The sequence below is a fragment of the Cibotium barometz genome, chromosome 28, assembly GCF_041138505.1.
Source record: "Cibotium barometz isolate CiBa-2024 chromosome 28, ASM4113850v1, whole genome shotgun sequence".
NCBI classification, from domain to species: domain Eukaryota; kingdom Viridiplantae; phylum Streptophyta; class Polypodiopsida; order Cyatheales; family Cibotiaceae; genus Cibotium; species Cibotium barometz.
In genome coordinates this window covers 49,456,745-49,476,530 of record NC_141073.1, presented here as the reverse complement: position 1 = coordinate 49,476,530, position 19,786 = coordinate 49,456,745, and positions in this window count along the sequence as shown.

Sequence of the window (19,786 nt, the reverse complement as noted above, 5' to 3'; positions counted from 1 at the left end):
TACTTGTATCTAAGTAAAAGACCTATTGATATGAATTTTTTGAAGGATGAACCTCCCCTAATATTCATCTCCTCATGGAATAGGAGTTTTTGAAATTTGGAAAGTTCTCTCAAACTCCAAAAGCGGTTGCCATTGTAATAGCACTCCCATGCTATTTATAGTAGTCCTTTGTAATGTGTCCTAATTTGCCATTGTAATAGAACTTCACGCTATTTATATTTTTATTTCTTTGCTAACCACCTCGGCCTCTATGGCTCCCCTTGCTTCTAGAGTGGCCTCTTCATCTATTTATACATTAGATTCTTATTGTTTACTACTCATGATTTTTTGTTTAAAATAGCCTACACCTTGACCTATAGAGATGATGATTTTCCTCTACCTCTACTTGTATCTAAGTAAAAGGTCCACTCATGTGAATTTTTGAAGAGTGAACCTCCTCTTATATTCATCTCCTCACGGATGAGGAGTTTTTGAAATTTGGAAAGTTCTCTCAAACTCCAAAAGGAGGTTTAAAATTGACCATATTCCTTGCAAAGACCATTAAAGGTCATTGATACTTTATCATCGTTAGCTACTTGTGATCCAATAAAAGCAAGGGAAACTTAAGCCCTTTAACCTTCATCGAGAAATCATTTATACTTAGATTCCCTCTGGTCACATTATGTAGCTTCTGCTTTAGTTACATCTTCCGAGCTTGAGTGTTTATATTATACATCTTCACCAAGGTGTCCTAAGCCTCCTTAGACATTTATATATCTTTCATATGCATAATCATAGAGTTTTTCACACTGACAGACAACCATTATAACACCTTTTCATGTGATGCTTTATATGCCTACACCTATCATGGGGTGGGACTTTCTTTAGCAACTTCTAACTCCTTTTCATCACTTGTGGTGATGTGAACATCCATATCCTTTTCCCATAATGAAATCGGTCATCTTGAACTTCCATGCTTGGAAGTCATAATTGAGGATAGATTGTCAGATATGATTACCTATAGCAATTTACTAAATAGTGCTTATAAATACTTTTGCACTTACAACAAACTTGCAATATCCAATAGAGTAGTATAGTACTTACAACAAACTTGCAATATCCAAGAGAGTGGTACAGTACACCTATTATTATTGCAACTCTCTATGGAATAATCACACAAACATACATCCCACCAACAACCTGCAAATCTCAGATTCTTTGCATTGATTATTATGCAACCAAATTTCTATGGTAGCTTTGCTCCAAATGAAAAAATTAGGCATACATAGTCAAAAGCGACGTTTTCACCATAGACTGCTATGGAAAACTTACTGAGCCAAAATGGGCCCCAAAATGTATCCGAAGTGCCTCAAACTGTGCAATGCTAGGATGAAGCACATTGAGGTGCATTATCATTTTGTGAGGGAGAGTGGATTTGGTATATGTCAATATAGAGGATCATGTGGCTGACATCTTTATAAATGCATTGGGTACAAAGAAGCTCCATAAGTTTAGGATCCTACTTCAAGTGCAGTATGTGGAGTTGAGCCTGAGGGGGAGTGATGAGATATCGAGGTCAACTAGTGCATCAAAAATTAATGACATGTCTAGAGGATAGCTCCCGCACTTATGCTACTGTCAAGGTTAGTGAGATTATGGGCAATATGCTGCCAATGGTTTATAGGCTATGTGACAGAGCCACTTTGGCATACTCGAGTTATGCAGAGTTATATTGCTAGCTCATGTAGTCACATAGCACTAGTGGGAGGAAGAGAAAGGGGATGGATCTTCCAAAGATGCGAAAGACAAACATAAAATTTTATGGGTCAAAGAGACTAAAGGATGAGCTCCTTCTCATCCGAAACCTTAAATCATGATGGTGAGTGGTTTTGTGACCCTAGAGCATCCTTTCATGTGAAATATCATCAGGATTGGTTTTTTTAACTTTGTGGATGAGGGCTATAAAGATAGTGTGATAGTTAGTGATAATAATGCTTAAGGGATAAAGGGTATGGAGACACACCTATTCAAGTTTCATCTACCCATTCCCAAATTGGCAAGGAACTTGCTATTTGTAAGTTGCATTGCAAACCAAGACATGAAGATTGAGTTCTACAACAATAGGCACCTCATCAAAGAAATGAAGATTGAGTTCTACAAAGATAGGTGCCTCATCAAAGACATGAAGACAAACTTTAGAGTTATCATCGAGGAGTTAGAGATGATGAAAATTTCTATAAGCTTGACACTATTTTGGAATAGCAAGCATTAATAGCATCAAGCATCACAAGATGACTGAAGTAAATTATGGCATGAGAGATATGGATATTTAAATTAAAGAGTTTGTTTATGAGCCATGTATGGGAAAGTAATCAAGGTTTCCATTTCCCAAACATGAAACATATAGGTTAAAAGGAGTACTTGATCTCATTCATAGTGATATTTAGGGTCTTTTATCGATGTAATCTCTTAGAGGATCATCTTATGATGTTATGTATATTGATGATTACTCACATAAGTATTGGATTTACTTCTTGAAGCATAAGTTGGAAGCCTTTGAATAATTTCAATAATTAAAGGAAAAGCTGGAAAATATGCTTAGAAGGTGTATCAAGGATTTGAGAATGGATAGAGGTGGAGAATACAATTCAAATGCATTTAATGATTATTATAAAGATCATTACATTCATCATCAACTCATAATAGCATATACTCCTCAACAAAATGGACTTCAAACACCCTATATTCACATGCAGTGATCTGGGCATGTATTAGAGGCCTATTTAGACAATAGCACATCTATTAGAGGCCTATTTAGACAATAGCACATCTATCAAGCATGCGCTTTATTTCACCCGACCTCTAGATTATAATCTTCCTCTATCTCTACCTATGTCTGTGTAGAAGGCTTGCTCTTGCATATTTACAAAAGATGATTCACTCATGGCATTCATCTCCTCTCAATGATCAAAAAGGATATAAGGTCTTCAAAATTTGGGAAGTTTTCCTAAAGTTTGGATAAATGTCCAAAATTCTTCATAGTCTTTGCCAAGCCCATTCAATGTCACCAAGTCATCATCATAGGTCATTTGTAATCAAATGGAGCTCCAATAGAGCTGGGGAATTTGTAAGCTCCAATAGAGGTGGGGCATTTGTAAGCCCTTTTGCTTTTGAGTGAGTAATCACTGATATTCATCTTGTTCCTCTCCACATTACTCTTGCTTTAACTGCATCTTTCTTACCTTGATACTTATGCTATATAACTTGACCAAAGTATCCCATACATCCTTAGGTGTCACTGCATCCTATATATGACCTATCATAACATCTAACATGCTAATAAACAACAAGTACATCACTTTGTTTACTTTCTTATGCCAAGCCTTAAAGGCATGTGCCTATTGTGAGGAGTGATGTTTTCTTCGAGAAGATCCAGCTCCTTCTTGTCACTTAAACCAAACTCCCACTATCCTTTTTCCATAAGGAAGTTTCTCATCTTGAACTTCCATGCTTGGAAATTCTTCTTATCTAGCTTCTTACTAATAATCTAGGATAGCTCTTATGTGTGTATTTTACCTTAGAGTGCGTACTCTTATCTTTATATTATGGTTATAGAGAAGTGAAGAGATTAGAAGAAAATTCAACCATCCATCTCTCTTGTGTGCTTGTCTACTCTTATGTGCATATATTTTCTTGCACAAGGAGCTCAATCTCACCCTTTGCCCTGCATTCTTCTCATGGTATCATGGTGTGGGTTCATGTGAAGAGCTTAAGAGACAAGTAAAGGAAGTAGTACCCGGGTAAGCATAACTCCATCTCTTTTTCTTTGATTTGGAAGCAAAGATTTGCCACTATCACATCTTGAGACACCCTAGAAAAGGGGCATTATATTATATGGGTGAGGTCCATAGGATTTTAGTGATTTCAAAATTTAGATTCGAGGGGTGGCCCATTTTGGATTAGCAAGTTTTCCCAAGGCAGTCTCTTGAAGTTTCAATTTTGATTGTGTATGTCTAATTTCTAGTTTGACACAAAGTTACAATAGAAATTTGGTTGCAAGATAGTCTCTTTACATAGAATATGAGATTTATAGGTTGTTGGTGGATGTATTTTCAAGTGACTAGTTCACATACAATACTGCTATGTTAGAGATTACAAGTTTATTGTAAGAATAGAAGTTATGCAAGTCCTATTTGGTAAGTTGTTACAGGTAATTGTGTCTGACAGTCTATTTTAAATTGTGAATAAGAAGCTAGACAAGAATGAATTCCAAGCATTAAAGTTCAAGATGAGAAATTATTCATGGGAAAAGGATATTGGGAGTTTATTTTAGGTGACAAGAAGCAGCTGGAGCTTTTGCAAGAAAATGTCACTTCTCAATAGCCACATGCCTTAAAGTCATGGCATGAGAGAGCCAACAAAGTGATGTATTAGCTATTTGTTAGTATGTCCAAATGCTATAATTGGTTATATAGAGGACATAGCATGACATCTAAGGATGATGTAACATAAGTATCAAGGCAAGGAAGATGCAATTAAAGTAAGAGTTGCATAGTGTAGAGGAGTAAGTTGAGTATTAGTGTGAGATCCCTGTCCCCACCGCGCAATGAATTCAGGGGTGCTAACAGTGAAAGTAGCACTTCTTGCATGGGGCAGGGTCCCACACTGGCCTCGCCCACGAATAACCGGACAAGAGACTAATCCATCAGTTCTTCCAAAACCGAACCCGAAAAAACTTCCCTTGCCCGGAAAGCATGGGCGGTTCCTCCAAGATAACTTTTCTCTAACGTGGTCAAAAGCCTTAACTAATTGAACTAATCTGAACGAACCCGTAAGTCCCATAGTCAGATCAGGGAAAAGATTGCACTTGGATCATAGAGACCAATGCTTTTTTCCTCATTGAGAGGCAGAGCCATTGATTCTTTTTCATAGAACAATTTTTGTCCAGGATTTACTTCATCTATCATACCATAACAGAATTGAGTCTCAATTTAAGGATCCATCAGTCCAGCCTAACCCCATCCAGTCCCATGGGTTAGCCAACCCCACTGCAGTGATGGGATCCAATTAGGAATTTGGTTAGGTTTTGTCTCGGGTACCAGGGAGGAAAAGAGTTCCCAAGCCCCCTAGTCGGATATTCATGCAAACTTAAACTAGTCACACCACTTACACACCCAATATGAAATTGCCTTTTTCACAGAATCAGCTATCTTTAAAAACAATCATTTAATGAAACCATGGTGTCACTGATCATAATACTCAAAATCTCTGGTTAAATCCTTATTTCCAATCATTCCTTCATTGGTATACCTATGGCATCATTGGCAACCAGAACGCTCACCACCTGTCCACTCAGGGGCCTTTTCGATAGTTCATAGCTCATAGTAACCGGCAATATATTCACATATCAAAATGGAATCTCCGTTGAAGATCAACAAGATCAACCAAGGGATCCATATAAAAGAGCCATGGACTCATCCGCCGTTGAGGACCAGCAAGGTCAATCAACTAGATCCATGCCCGAATTCAGAAAACAACTCTTACTCCTTATTCAATATCTTCCTCAACGTACTTGTGGGTATCTTCGGCGACCCACTGAGCACCGTATGGTCAGCACCCTCTAGGATCCTTCGTAGGTCACCTAACGCTTCACTCATAGGCTGCTTCCTTGGTCCCTCATCCACTGTACCGGAAGCTCACCATTTAAATTGAACCGAGGCTGGTCAAGACCTCGGCTGACCTTGCTACGCGATACATCCTCCGTTGACTCTCCGTCAGCTGTTGTAACTTTAACAGCTAGGTCTCCACGACCTCATTCACAAGACGATCAAAATGCTTCCCCAGCATTCTTGACATAAAATAATCATTTAAAAACAGGTCATAAATACAATTTCTATGATGAACTCTCGTCTTTCCACATTAATCAACATTACTTAATCCACATTCATTTCATATAAATTCCCATTCTCATCCAATCACATCATTTTTCATCTCATCACTTCTTTCCTCAATTATCCTCATCAGATCTCATCCACTCGTATTTACCCATATCCACATCTCATCACATCACATTTATTCACATCTCATCCACTCGCATTTACCCATATCCACATCTCATCACATCACATTCATTCACATCTCATCTATTCAGACCATATCACATTCATTCACATCTCATCCATTGAGACCACATCACATTCACTCACATCACCTCTCATTCAGACCACATCACATTCACTCACGTTACATCTCATTCAGACCACATCAGATTCACTCACATCACATCTTATTTAGACCACATCACATTCACTCACATCACATCTTATTCAGACCACATCACATTCATTCACAACACATCTCATTTAGACTACATCACATTCATTCACATCTATCCCGATTCACATGACATCACATCTATTCACATCCCATACCATTCATTCTCATCCCAATTCACATGCTATCACATTCATTCACATCCCTTATCGTTCATTCACATCCTGATTCACAGGCTATCACATTCATTCACATCCCTTATCATTCATTCACATCCTGACTCACATGCCATCACATTCATTCACATCCCATATCATTCATTCACATCCCTTATCATTCATATCTATCCAATTTACATCACATCTCATCGCCTCTATTCTCGTTCATATTCATCACATTCATATCCACATATATCCACATCCATACTTATCACATACACATCCACATCTATCCTTTCACCTACATCTACATCCATCCTTTCACATACATACATCCACATCCATTCTTCTTTCATATACATCCCGATTCACAGGCTATCACATTCATTCACATCCCTTATCATTCATTCACATCCTGACTCACATGCCATCACATTCATTCACATCCCATATCATTCATTCACATCCCTTATCATTCATATCTATCCAATTTACATCACATCTCATCGCCTCTATTCTCGTTCATATTCATCACATTCATATCCACATATATCCACATCCATACTTATCACATACACATCCACATCTATCCTTTCACCTACATCTACATCCATCCTTTCACATACATACATCCACATCCATTCTTTCATATACATCCACTTTCATTCTTCACATACATCCACATCCATCCTTTCACATACATCCACATCCATCCTATATCCTTCATTTACATCCTGATTCACATGACATCTCATCACTTCTATTCACATCACATCTATCCATCCATTCATTCACATTTATCTGATTCACATCACATCTATCCATCCATTCATTCACATTTATCTGATTCACATCACATCTATCCATCCATTAATTCACATTTATCCATCCATTCATTCACATTTATCTGATTCACATCAATCACATCTATCCATCCATTCATTCTTTTATAAAAATCAACTTCAGTGGGAATAACACTTTTATAAAAATCCTTTTATACATCTATTTATGCATAAATTTAATTTTAAGAAAAATAACACTTTCGAAATAAAAATAAATCCTTTATGCATCTTTCTATGCATAAAATAAAATTTCATGAGAATGACTCTTTTGAAATAAAAATAAATTCCTTTATGCATCTTTCTATGCATAAAATCAAAATTAATGAGAATAACTCTTTTGAAATAAAAATAAATTCCTTTATGCATCTTTCTATGCATAACTCTTAATGAGAATAACACTTTTGGAACAAAAAAAAAACCTTTATGCATCTTTCTATGCATAAAATCAATTTTGATGAAAGTAATAATTTTATATAAAAAAAATTCTTTTATGCATAAAAATCAATATTGGTGAAAGTAACACTTTTATAATAAAAAAATTCTTTTATGCATCACTTTCTGCATAAAAATCAATATTGGTGAAAGTAACACTTTTATAATAAAAATATGTCCAATATGCATCTTTCTTTGCATAGAAATTAATTTTAATGAAAATAATGCTTTTATAATAAAAATATTTCCAATATGCATCTTTCTATGCATAGAATGAAAATAACACTTTTAGAATACACAAACGGAGGTGATTACTCTTTTTGAATAACATAAAGATAAAACTTATTTTCACAAAATTTAAGAAAATTTTACCATACCCTCGTTTGTATGGTTGACCATTTCTCAATTTTTACATTCTAAATCTACTTAGAATTTACCCGAAGATGAATTTAGCACTCTAATTTAATCAATTCCCATTTTTTTAAAGAGAAAACAATACGAAAAGTTTAACTCTATTATTTGATTACACATCTTGGATAAAGAAGGGCTGAATTCAATGAAGAGAAGGGGGAAGCCTTTCCATCAAGGCATAACATCCAATTTCAATTTAAAGGAAGCAAGATTGAGGGTTCTACTCTTGCTTGGATCAAGAGTGGCCACCAATTCTTTGTAGAGGAAATAGTCAAAAACAAGTGAATTATTAATGAATTCAATGTTTTTGGCTCTGGGGTGGAGTAGAGTAACAGTGCATAAAACACTATTAAGCTTTCACAAAGGGGGAGGCTTCTATTTATAGGAAAAAGTGAGCCTCTAACCAAGCAAACTAATTCTAGAATTTTCCAGATCAGTTTGGTCACTTTGTGACCATTTTTAGTAGGTCAGTTTAGCTTACTTTTTGGTTCTAGTTGAAACAGGAGAGAGGAGAGATGAAAATATCTCATTATTTGTGAGTTTAAAACTCATCCACACATGTGAAATAGGTGCCTCCTTCATGAGGGAAATTCCCCCACATCGAGGTGTCAAAAATGCATCATTTCCTCTAAATATCTCTTCTTTTTTAACTAATAACCTTGTCCTTAGTCAACTCTTCATCTTATGTAAGTATTTACTCATTTTTGGGAGGATTTTCTTTATTTCTTTAATTTATCTCCTCCCTACATTTGGATTAATCTAATTGGTCCCTCAGAACCTTAATCTAAAATTTTTAAAAAATCTGGACCCTTAGGCTAAGGCCTTTTTAATAGATTATAATTTATTTCTAATGCACATTCCGAAATCCTTTTTGAACTTCTGTTTCAGGGGAATTTATTTTAATAAGAAGACATATTTTTCCATCCAAAAATATCTAAAAATTGAATAACCTCTCTGTAGAATATTTTCTCTCTCTCTAAGCCAAAATAGGTAGAAACAAGATCTATTAATATTCTGACAAGGGGAATGATTACAGGGGGAGAGATTGGACATCTTGAGGGGCTGGGGGAGGAATCTTACAATTAGTGTGATTACTCATTGAAAGTGAAAGGGCTTGCACATGCCCTTGGATCCATTGGAGCTCCAACAATTGATGATACAATAACTTGGTGTTGGTCACATTGAATAGGCTTGGCAAAGAGTATGACCAGTTTTTGTAGGTGCCCTCGGCTTCATTGGAGCTCCAACAATTGATGATGCAATAACTTGGTGTTGGTCACATTGAATAGGCTTGGCAAAGAGTATGACCAATTTTGGACATCTATCTGAAATTGCAAAAAAAATTTCAAACTTTGAGGATTTTATAGCCCTTCTTATTACGCTAAGGAAATGAATATTGGGAGTAAATCATCTTGTGGAAATATACAGGAGATGAATATCGGGAGTAAATCATCTTCTGGAAATATACAGGAGATGAATATCGGGAGTAAATCATCTTCTGGAAATATACATGACATAAGGTAGAGGTAGAGAAAGATCACCATCTAGAGATCGAGTGCAAGTTGCTTTGGAAATAGAAATCATGGGTTGCAAGCAAAATAAAAATCTAATGTACAAAGAGGAGGAAGAGGCTACTCTGGGGAAGCCACAAAGTCGAGGTCAGCAAAGAAACCAAAGTGAATTTTTTTTTTGGAGTGTTATTATTGTGGTAAATTAGGTCATATAGCAAAGGAGTGCTATAAAGTGGAAAGTTTGAGAAAGGAAACTATGCATCTTTAAGCAAGCAAGATGAAGATAGAAGCAAGCAACTTTTTGTGGTATAGTATATACGCTTAGTTCTATGACTGCATAGGTGTAAGGAACCCTAAATATTTATTATATGTTGATTTGGTTGCTTTTAACCACATGACCAGTTATTATGAAGAGTGGTTTAGAGATACATAAAAAATGAAAAAACTAGGGTATGTGGAAACAAATTACAATATTGTGCATCCTATTGCACATATGTTAGTAAGGTCCATTGTCTATGCAAAATGGCAAAATGAAGTACCTAGCTAATCTACTCCATGTTTTAAACATTATAAAGAACTTGGTTTCTATTGTGACAACTGAGGTTTAATCCTCAAGTGAGAGTTTTCATACATAAGATTCTCCTTTTGCCTTTGATAATATAACCCTCTAGTTGTTTGACATATATTTTCTCTTCCAAATAATTATCTAGAAATGCACTTTTGGAATCCATTTGCATGGCATCCCAATCATAAGTACGTAATGCCTCAAAACTCTCTTAGATCCTTGCTCGCTCTGCTCTCAAGTTGATCCTTAATTTGCTTATCCTCGTTGGTCTTTAAGTACCATTGTGGAGTCTTCTTCACCACTTTATGAGGTGCACTTTACGAGGCAAATCCTCTCCCGTAGCAATCACGTCATTCATTGGACTTTTGAGATGAGTTTTTATGCAATAATGTACAATCATTTATGAGTTGACTGTTGGTATCATCCTTATGCTAAAAAAATTTCTTCTTGACTTTCCTCTCATCACCTAACCATAAAGATGAGTTGCTTTCTAGATTTTGCTGAGAAAAAACATCTCTTATAATCTCATAAAAATGAGATCATGACTAATTATAATTTTCCATTTCCTATGGGATCAAATAAGTGGTATACCTTTTCATTTAAAGCATAGCCAATGAAGATGCATTTCTTTGATTACATTTATTTTCCTCCTCCTCTTATCCAATATCTCAATATGTATATAAGCATCACAACCAAACACTTTCAAATGAGAAATCTTAGGTTTGAACCTTAATAAACCCTCTTGTGGAGTCATACCTTCCAATGCCTTTGTCAATGACCTATTTTGAAAGTATGTAAGCTATTTGGATAGCTTTGGCCCAAAAACTATCTTTAAGACTCCTTGCCTTTAGCATGCTCCTTATACAATGGGCTCAAGACTTTCGATCATCGGAACCCAGTTTAACATTACAAGGACCTACATTAGGGGGCCAGTGATACTTTGTCAAATTTTGAGTCAATGGAAGGATCCCTAGTTCCAAGAAGTGATAACCCTAACTAGGCCTCACCAGTCAAGCTAGCTTACCAATCTTTTTGACAGCGTAGCTAGCTACCTCAAATGTATGGCCTTAACCGCTTCCTCTAAACCAAATCTTATTACATAATACATACCACATGATGAAGGAGTTGAGGAAAAATATAGAGAGACACCTGGTGTACTCTCATCGTTACAATCTGAGAGCATTCATGTTGATATCCTCATTTATACAACTCCTGTTGCACCTAGTGCAACTGTGACCATCGAACCATCCCCTTCACAAGTGCTTATGCTGCCTGATGGTAGGACATTAGAAGAAGTGCAGACAGTAGAGGCAATAATCCAAGCTGCTACTATAGAGCAAAGGAAGAAGAGAGTTTGTAAGTGGCACAACAACGATTAGCAGCCCAGTACTCCCAAAACGAGTCCCAAGCTAGGATTGCATAGTAGTGCCTGTGAGACAGTCTCGATCTAGATAATAACATTGCATCTACCTTGGGGAAAGAGCTAGGAGGACTGCATAGGTAGTGCCTGACAGTCTCGATCTAGATAATAACATTGCATCTACCTCGAGGAAAGATCTAGGCTTGCAAATCTTTGATAAACGTCTTCTCACAAATGATTGGGAGTGTGATGCATCAATAGAGACTCTTGTGGATTTGCCATAGGCCAAGCTTATAGTGTTAGTTGGGAAGGGATTGTCAAATCAATATCTGGTGCCACAATAGAGGAGGAATGTTTGTATGGTATCTGTGATTACATACATAGGATCATTGAACATGAAAGGATCAAAAGACCTATGGTGAAAGTTGGGACATCCAAAGCAAGAGTGCCCATGATGACCAAAATGGTAACACCTCCTGTGAACCCAATGGATCCTACTTTTGTGGTATCACCCTGCTACACGATGGACCAAGCTCTGACTATTGCTATTGTTCCTCTAGGTTACACAAGACTCCAAGAATCTATAAGCACAAAATTCACATTCCGAGACCATAGTACACAAAGGTGCCAACCCAAGATGCTGTTAGCACAATTCCAGATTCTGTTCTCTACACCACTCATAATGACACCACTTGTGACCAACCATGAAAATTGCCCATTAGTTTCATGCTCTTGGTTACAACTATGGCAATGCATGGTTGCAGTAGTCTCTATAACAATGGCTCAAGGCCTATGGCAACCCATGGTTGCAGTAGTCTCTATAACAATGGCAACCCACGATTGCAATAATCTCTATAACAATGGCTCAAGGCCTATTTAACACATCCACCTCATCAACTAGGGCCACAGAAGGAGGAACCTTCACCAAAGATCCTCGATTCCTTACATCTTTCTCTACTTTTCCAATGCACCCTAGAGCAAGGGGGACATCCTCACAAATGACTAGACTAGTGGGTGGTGCCCTTGGCTCATATGCTATCAGTACCTATGGGAATTCCTGTATGCCCACCTATCAAACTCATGTTACTCCTCCGGGATTCATGCCATTACGCTCGAAGGCAACATCCTTCATACCACATGTTTCCCATGCTATACCAATACCTCCAACAACCCTTCCAATTGATCCAATAGCCTTTGTGCAAGCATTAGGGAGAGCTATGGCTAAAAGTATGGGACCCATCATGGGATATAACAGATGGAGTAGCTCTGGAAAGGCTACACAAATTGTGAAGCTTATGTATAAGTTTAATGGGGAGAGGGTGATCCTAGAATATGCCTCAAGGTCTTCGATCAAGTTTGCAACAAGGCCTTAGGTGAGAGGAATGATCTTGTAAAGACCAACGCATTTTGCCTTAAGGTCTTCGATCAAGTTTGCAAGGCCTTAGGTGAGAGGAATGATCTTGTAAAAACCAACGCATTTTGCCTTACACTAGGCAAGGCTGGTGATTGGTATCGGACTCTCAAAGTTGAAGAACATCTAAACTTTACTGGGCTTAGGAGGTTATTCCTAAAGCAGTTTGTGTGTGTGAGGGAGCTTTGGGGAGTGTGGCTTCATAGTTGCACAAAGCTGAGAGAGAAGAAGATGAGTCAATGAGGGATTTTATTAGTTGTCTTAAGCATTTGAACTCTTTCTCTACTCTACATGAGTGCTTTTCCAAAAATCAACTAATTGATTGATTTATCCACGGGCTTAAACAAGAACATATCCATAATGGTTTGGTAATTAGAGGTATCACCACTTGGGAGGATGTCGACTAATCCATCCAACTTGAGGATAACTTGATGATAAAGGGAGTAAGAGCTTCAAATTCTAAGTCTGTTATGTCAGCATCCCCACCAGCGGTCATAGCACCACCACTGTAAAACCTGTAAAGCTAAAGGTAATACTTAATCGAAAAGGACTTGGACTAATTTCTCGAAATCCCTCCAAGAAGAAATGAAGGTTGCTAAAGCTTTGAACAATGTGCATAGAGCTACATTGGTGTTCCATTTGCTGTAAGGGACAACCACTAGTGAATGTCCAAATTTAAGAGCTTGTTACAATGGTAACTGTAGCTTTTGTGGTGGGCCCTATGGTCATGAAGCCCAAGATTTCCAAACATGCCTACAGGATATTGCCAATACAATGAGACCACAACTAGCATTGCTGGCACCACAACAAACGCTAGCCCTCAGTCTTGTAATTAACAAATCAAGCAATGGTTGAACATCCCACACAACAACGCCTATCAAAGGGCATGCACTATGCACCCAATGTGCCATTACCTCAACTAGTCTTGGGACCCCAACCACCTCCACCAAGGGTGACACCTCTTAATTAAGTAAGCTTCGAGGAGACTATTGATTACTAAGAATATGAGGTAGATATCAAACGCACCCCCACCTCTTTGAGGACCCCGTAGAGCTTCATCTTGACTATTATGTAGTGGATGATGGGAGGGGGGGAGTCAAACCAGATTACCATATTTGTTGCGATGGGAAGGGGCAGGACATTAACCATTGGGACATAGATCATTAGATTAAGGATTGCCCCAACAAGATTGTGGTGTGATAAAGTGCACAGATGGGACCCATCATCATACCCCTAAACATGATTAGGGTAAGTAATAAAACTCAAGGGAAGATGCTAAAAAATCTAGATCACACACCTTTGAATGCTATCACTTGGCTACAAGCCCAAAACCAACATGTTCTTGAGCAACGATATGCGGCCTCGGTAGTAGAATCTAAGAAGAAGACGAAAAACATGAGAAAAAAGTCGGTTAAGAATGGGAAAATGAAGGAAACCAAAAAGATAAATCTTGAGACGGCTCAAGAGAGACAGTCTTCATTAAGGATCTAGATGAAGGCTTGGACTCCTTGGACATAAGAGCTGATTCTGAATAGGGTAGGGAAATACCCACCAAAACTAGTAGGACGGGGAAGGAGACCCCACAGGAACCTGCAATCCCTGAAACTAGATCACACATGACAAAACTTGGCTTTTATCCTGACCCTCAGAAGGAGATTGAGAAACTCCAAGAATTTAGTGATTTAGTTAGGAAAACATAGAACGAGCTTTAACCAACACAAGCAAGTGAGAGTCTCAGATACTATACACCAAGTTGACAGAGTCAGGATGATTTGTGTGTGTAGTCACATGTAGTGCACTTTATGATATATGCTTGATGGGCATGGCTACATCAAAGGCTTCATCGAGAGCGTGGAGTAAAGGTTGGTGATCATTTTTGTTTACAAATTCTTGGGTATGTGACCATAAAATGAATTTGTTGATATGACTTGTGTCATCTTAATATTTATAAGTTTTTTACATCACCAAGAACCATTACATGCAAAAGGTCTTGTATATATTTTACACTCGTGATGTATGTGTTTGAGCATGATTGGCTTGGTATGTAAGGGTCTAGAGTTTTTTTCACACTCGATTTTTTGAGCTTCTTGCTCTGGTTACTCTGGTATTGGCCTCGTGTAGACATTTAAGTTTTGCAAGTGAGCATCTACATAAGCATGCATGTATAGGTCATGCATGAGATTGAAGTTTAATATTATATGCAATTAGAAGCATAGATATGTTTAATTTTTGCATGCCATCAAGTGTATGAAGGATGATTGGTCACATATTTCAATATAGTTGACTAGTGGGTGTAAGAACACTAGTTAAAGTTTGTTTACTAGTAAAGTGCTAGTGAGATAATCAATAGTTAAGGGTGCACTAAAGACACATGACTAGAAAGTTATGGACAAGTAGTAAAAGACTCAGGACTCATCCTTTTATACTGCTTGCTTGTTGCATCTATCAGTAATATGATTTCCTCTAGACGATAAGATGTGCCGACTAGCATGTTAAGGAGGCACTGCTGAGTAATAAAGACCTTTAGCTAACATCCGCGGTTGGCATTGATGGTTTTAGCGGTGCTGACTTGTACTTTTGGTAGGGCGGCTACTCGGCTGCTATTGCGGTCATGTCGACTAGCATGTTAAGGAGGCACTGCTGAGTAATAAAGACCTTTAGCTAACATCCGCGGTTGGCATTGATGGTTTTAGTGGTGCTGACTTGTACTTTTGGCAGGGCGGCTACTCGGCTACTGTTGCGGTCATTAGTCGTGATCGCCCTTAGCATATAGCCAACACTTGGCACACTCGGTGGGTAGGATTCCCAATCCGATGACTCGAACCTAAATTTGGCAGTTTCTGGAATGATTGCTTTTTGTCCTTTGGGTGAGTTTTGATCATGGTAGTGGTAGGTACATCTCGATCCTTGAGATCCAGAAGAAGAAAATTGAAGGATGCCTTCCATGAGATGAATTCTGGGGATGGATTCCCGGAAGTGGACTTCTGAAAGAAAAATTTCAAGTAGTACTGACTTCTTCCCAGGGTGCTTGGCTAGAGGTGGATGCCATCCCTTTCTTGCTGGGGTTGTTGTTTTGTTGTTCATTAAAGGACGTCATGATGGTGAGTAGCTGATCTTGAACCTAGTCATAGTTCTTCTGGAGAGCCGTGGAATGTTCTTTTACTACTTCCAATAGATGCAGCCTCCTTATATTGATAGGTGTCTGTGAATTTAGTGCCGGAACGGGTATTTTCTCTTCCATTGCTTTTGCCGCTTTGCTATGTTCACCTGCTAGTTCAGAGTGTAAAGGGATGCTTTCTTCGGGTTGAGGTGAGGATGGCTTTGCCTCTTCCAACGTTATACCCACTACATTTGGTAGAAGTATAGAGATGGGAGGTAGAGGAGTTGCCCATGATCCTTGAATATGAGCCCTCGTGTGTTGTTGATCTTCCACAATTGTAGTGTTGTTGGTGCCTTCAGAACCATACTGTCTTCTTGTAACTGTTCTGCTGGTGTCATTGGTATTGTACCTCCATCGTGTAGGTTGCTGGTTTCTTTGCCATTTCCTTTCATGGTAACTATCTTTTGCTATGCTGGCGGGGTATTAAGAAGTAAGTTTTTGCACTTCATGCCTTGATCTCTAGTGTGGTGAGAAAAATGGTTTTCTTTTTGGTTGCCGATGGCTTGTCCCTTTGTTGTAAGGATACTCCCTGGCATCCTTTAATGGTTGTCCTTCATTGTCGAAACTCGTTTGAGATCTTGGATGGCCTCTATATGTGGTGGGATTCTTTTTAGAGTGAAGGTAACTTTTGCTTGGGTGAAAAATAGAAGAAGGAGCTTTAGGCTCTGGGATGTTGGAAGTATGGGGTACTTCATGGGAGGTGGGTGTAGATACAGGTGGTACTTTAGTTGTAGGTTTTGGGGTGGGGTTTTCTAGGGTTGGGTGGTGGCTCTTGGGGACATAGATGGTATTCTTCATGAATGTGTATAGGGCAAGTGGAAGGGAAGACAGTTTGTAGAGGATGGTTGGAGGAGGGGGGTTATTGCTTGCGGTGGAAAGGGTTACTGTATGCAAACAATCAAAGATAGTTATATTAGTTGTATCTTGTTGTGGAGGTTTAAAAAGAGTTACCATACATGTAGCATTGGGATGGAGTGAATGTCGATTCTTGATAGGATTGCATCATGTCGGTGAGAACTTGAGGTGAATTTTCCATGATTAGTGGGGTTGTCACATTTATGAATGGATTTGGTGGCATTGGGGCATGATAGGCCCACGGGCGGTAATCGTTGGACTGACTTTTGAAACCGCTCATCGTTGAGTGTACCGGAAAGTGCCATCATAGAATTTTTAGATAATCCAGAACAGTCTTGTTCACCGGAGCTTTAATTTATAGGATGGGGGCCCATTTGAGACTAAAATAAGAGCTGGATCTTCTTCTTTGAATACCCAAAACTTGGAGTGACGGTCAACCCATTTCTTCCTTCTTTGTTGGATGACCTTGGTGTGACGAAAAAACTTTTGAGGTGTGCTTCATCTAGTGCCAGGAGTTGATCTAGGCGATGTTGCAGGGATTCTTCTAGGCTTAATTTTCCTGCAATAGCAATGCGAAGACTTGGTACTAGAAATTCCATTGGGACAACTGCTTCTTTGCCAGATATTAATTTGAATGGAGTCATTCTCGTAGAGATTTTGTATGATGTGTGGAAAGCCCATCAAGCTGAATATAGCTTTTCATCCAAATCATTATGATTTTCATTGAACAATTTTGTGAGAATCTTCTTGAGGATTTTGTTAGTCGATTCAGCTTGACCATTGGCTTGGGGATAGTAGATTGTGGAACGCTTATGGATGATGAGGTGTTGGGTGACTAGCTATTTGATGACATCATTGACAAAGTGTTTGCCCTAGTTACTAATCACTCGATCGGACATCCGAAATGAGTGATGATCATCTCATAGAGGAATTTAGCAGTTGATTGTGCTGTGTTGTCCCGGAGAGCATGAGCTTCTACACCCTGGTGCTGTAATCTGTGTGGCTACTAGGGTATACTTGTGATCGATAAAATGGGTTGGAGGCTTAAATGGCCCAACGAAGTCGAGGCCCCATTTCTGGAATGGTTCTAATGGGAGTATTAGATTGTGTGGCATCTTGTCCTTATCTATTGGTTGGCTGGGAGACATTCATTTCTGGAATGGTTCTAATGGGAGTATTAGATTGTGTGGCATCTTGTCCTTATCTGTTGGCTGGCTGAGACGTTGACAGACGTCACACTGCTTGGCTTATCTATAGGCATCATCAAGTAATGTGGGCCGCCAAAGTCCTGCTTGGAGGATTTTCCTTCCGGTGACTTCTGTGAGGACGAAGTGTCCTCCACTAAGCACAGCTTCCTGCTCATGTGGTGGTATGCACCTTCGGAGTATTTGGTCAATCCCTTTCTTGTATAGCTAGCTAGTTATGACTTGGAAATGTCGGCTGTACGAAGAGCAATCCGCTTCTACTGATCCCTAATTAAACAGATCATTGTCCATTAGACCTGTGGTGGTTGGGCAAAAAATGTTAGCATTTCATCATACCATGTCTGGGGAATTGGGATGACTGCATCAGCTATGAACAACCCAACATCTGGTAGGTCATCTGCTACTCCGCTTGGAGCTTCTCCAAACTTGAGGCAGGAAAGATAATCTGCTACTGTATGATTGGCACCTGGGGTGCGGACTATTATGAAGTTAAATCATTGGAGTATTAGTATCTATCTAGCCAATTTTCTTGCTATACTCTGCTTATCCACCAAGTACAACAAGGCAAAGTGATCGACATGGAAGATAAACTTATTACCTAGTAAGTAGTGCCTAAACTTTGTATTTGAGTAGATCATACCTAGGGCTTCCCTATGTGTGGTGGAATATTTTTGCTAAACATTAAAGAGCCTTCGAGAGACAGGCATAGTAGACAGGTTGGAACCATTTCTTCTTAGCTTCTTGCATGAGCAGACTACCAATTGCTACATTAGAGGCGTCAACAAAGACATGAAATGACAGTTCCCAATTTGGGGCTTGGACAATACATGCAATAGACAACATAAGCTTGAGGTGCTGGAATGCAATGTCACATTCTGATGTCCAAATTGAAAGGAACTTGCCTTAACTACTTGGTGAGAGGTTTTTTGAAATGGACCATCTGTTGATTCAAAAGGACTGCTACATAAGCGAGGTATCTGAGCATTTTGCTGTGCCATCTCATTTGTTGGAGTTGGGGCTTTGCGGATTACCTCAATCTTACCCGGGGCGAGTGCTATTCCTTTTTTAGAAACAATGTGGCCTAATAGCATTCCACTTTGGATAGTGAAAGTGCATTTGGCTAGATTTAGGCTTAATCTGGAAAGTCTGAATTTGGCCAAATAGAGCTGCAGATGCATCAGATGTTGATATATTTTACTAAAAACACTAAAGTCATCAATGAATACCCCCATAAAAGAGGTAAGAAAATCAGCAAATATTTCATGAACCATGCACTGAAATGTAGCAGGAGCATTCTTTAGACCAAAGGTCATGACATTTGATGCAAAGGCTCCCCATTCTGTGATGAAGGCGGTCTTCTACGTGACTCCTTTTTTCTTGCCCTTCTTATATGAGGTTGGTTTCTGTGCCACCTCCAGAGTCTTGGACTGCTGCATGGATCTAGTCAACGCTATGGCTGATGATTTGGTTGCTTTTGTGGTTGGCTGGTTTTTTGCTCGCTCATCCAGAGCTTGGATTTCCACCATGTTTACTGTTGTGCAGGTGGACTAGATGCGGAAGCCTGGGCTCCCTCTAGTTCTGCTTTATGCCTTTTCCATAGTTCACATTCCAACTTCTAGTGGCC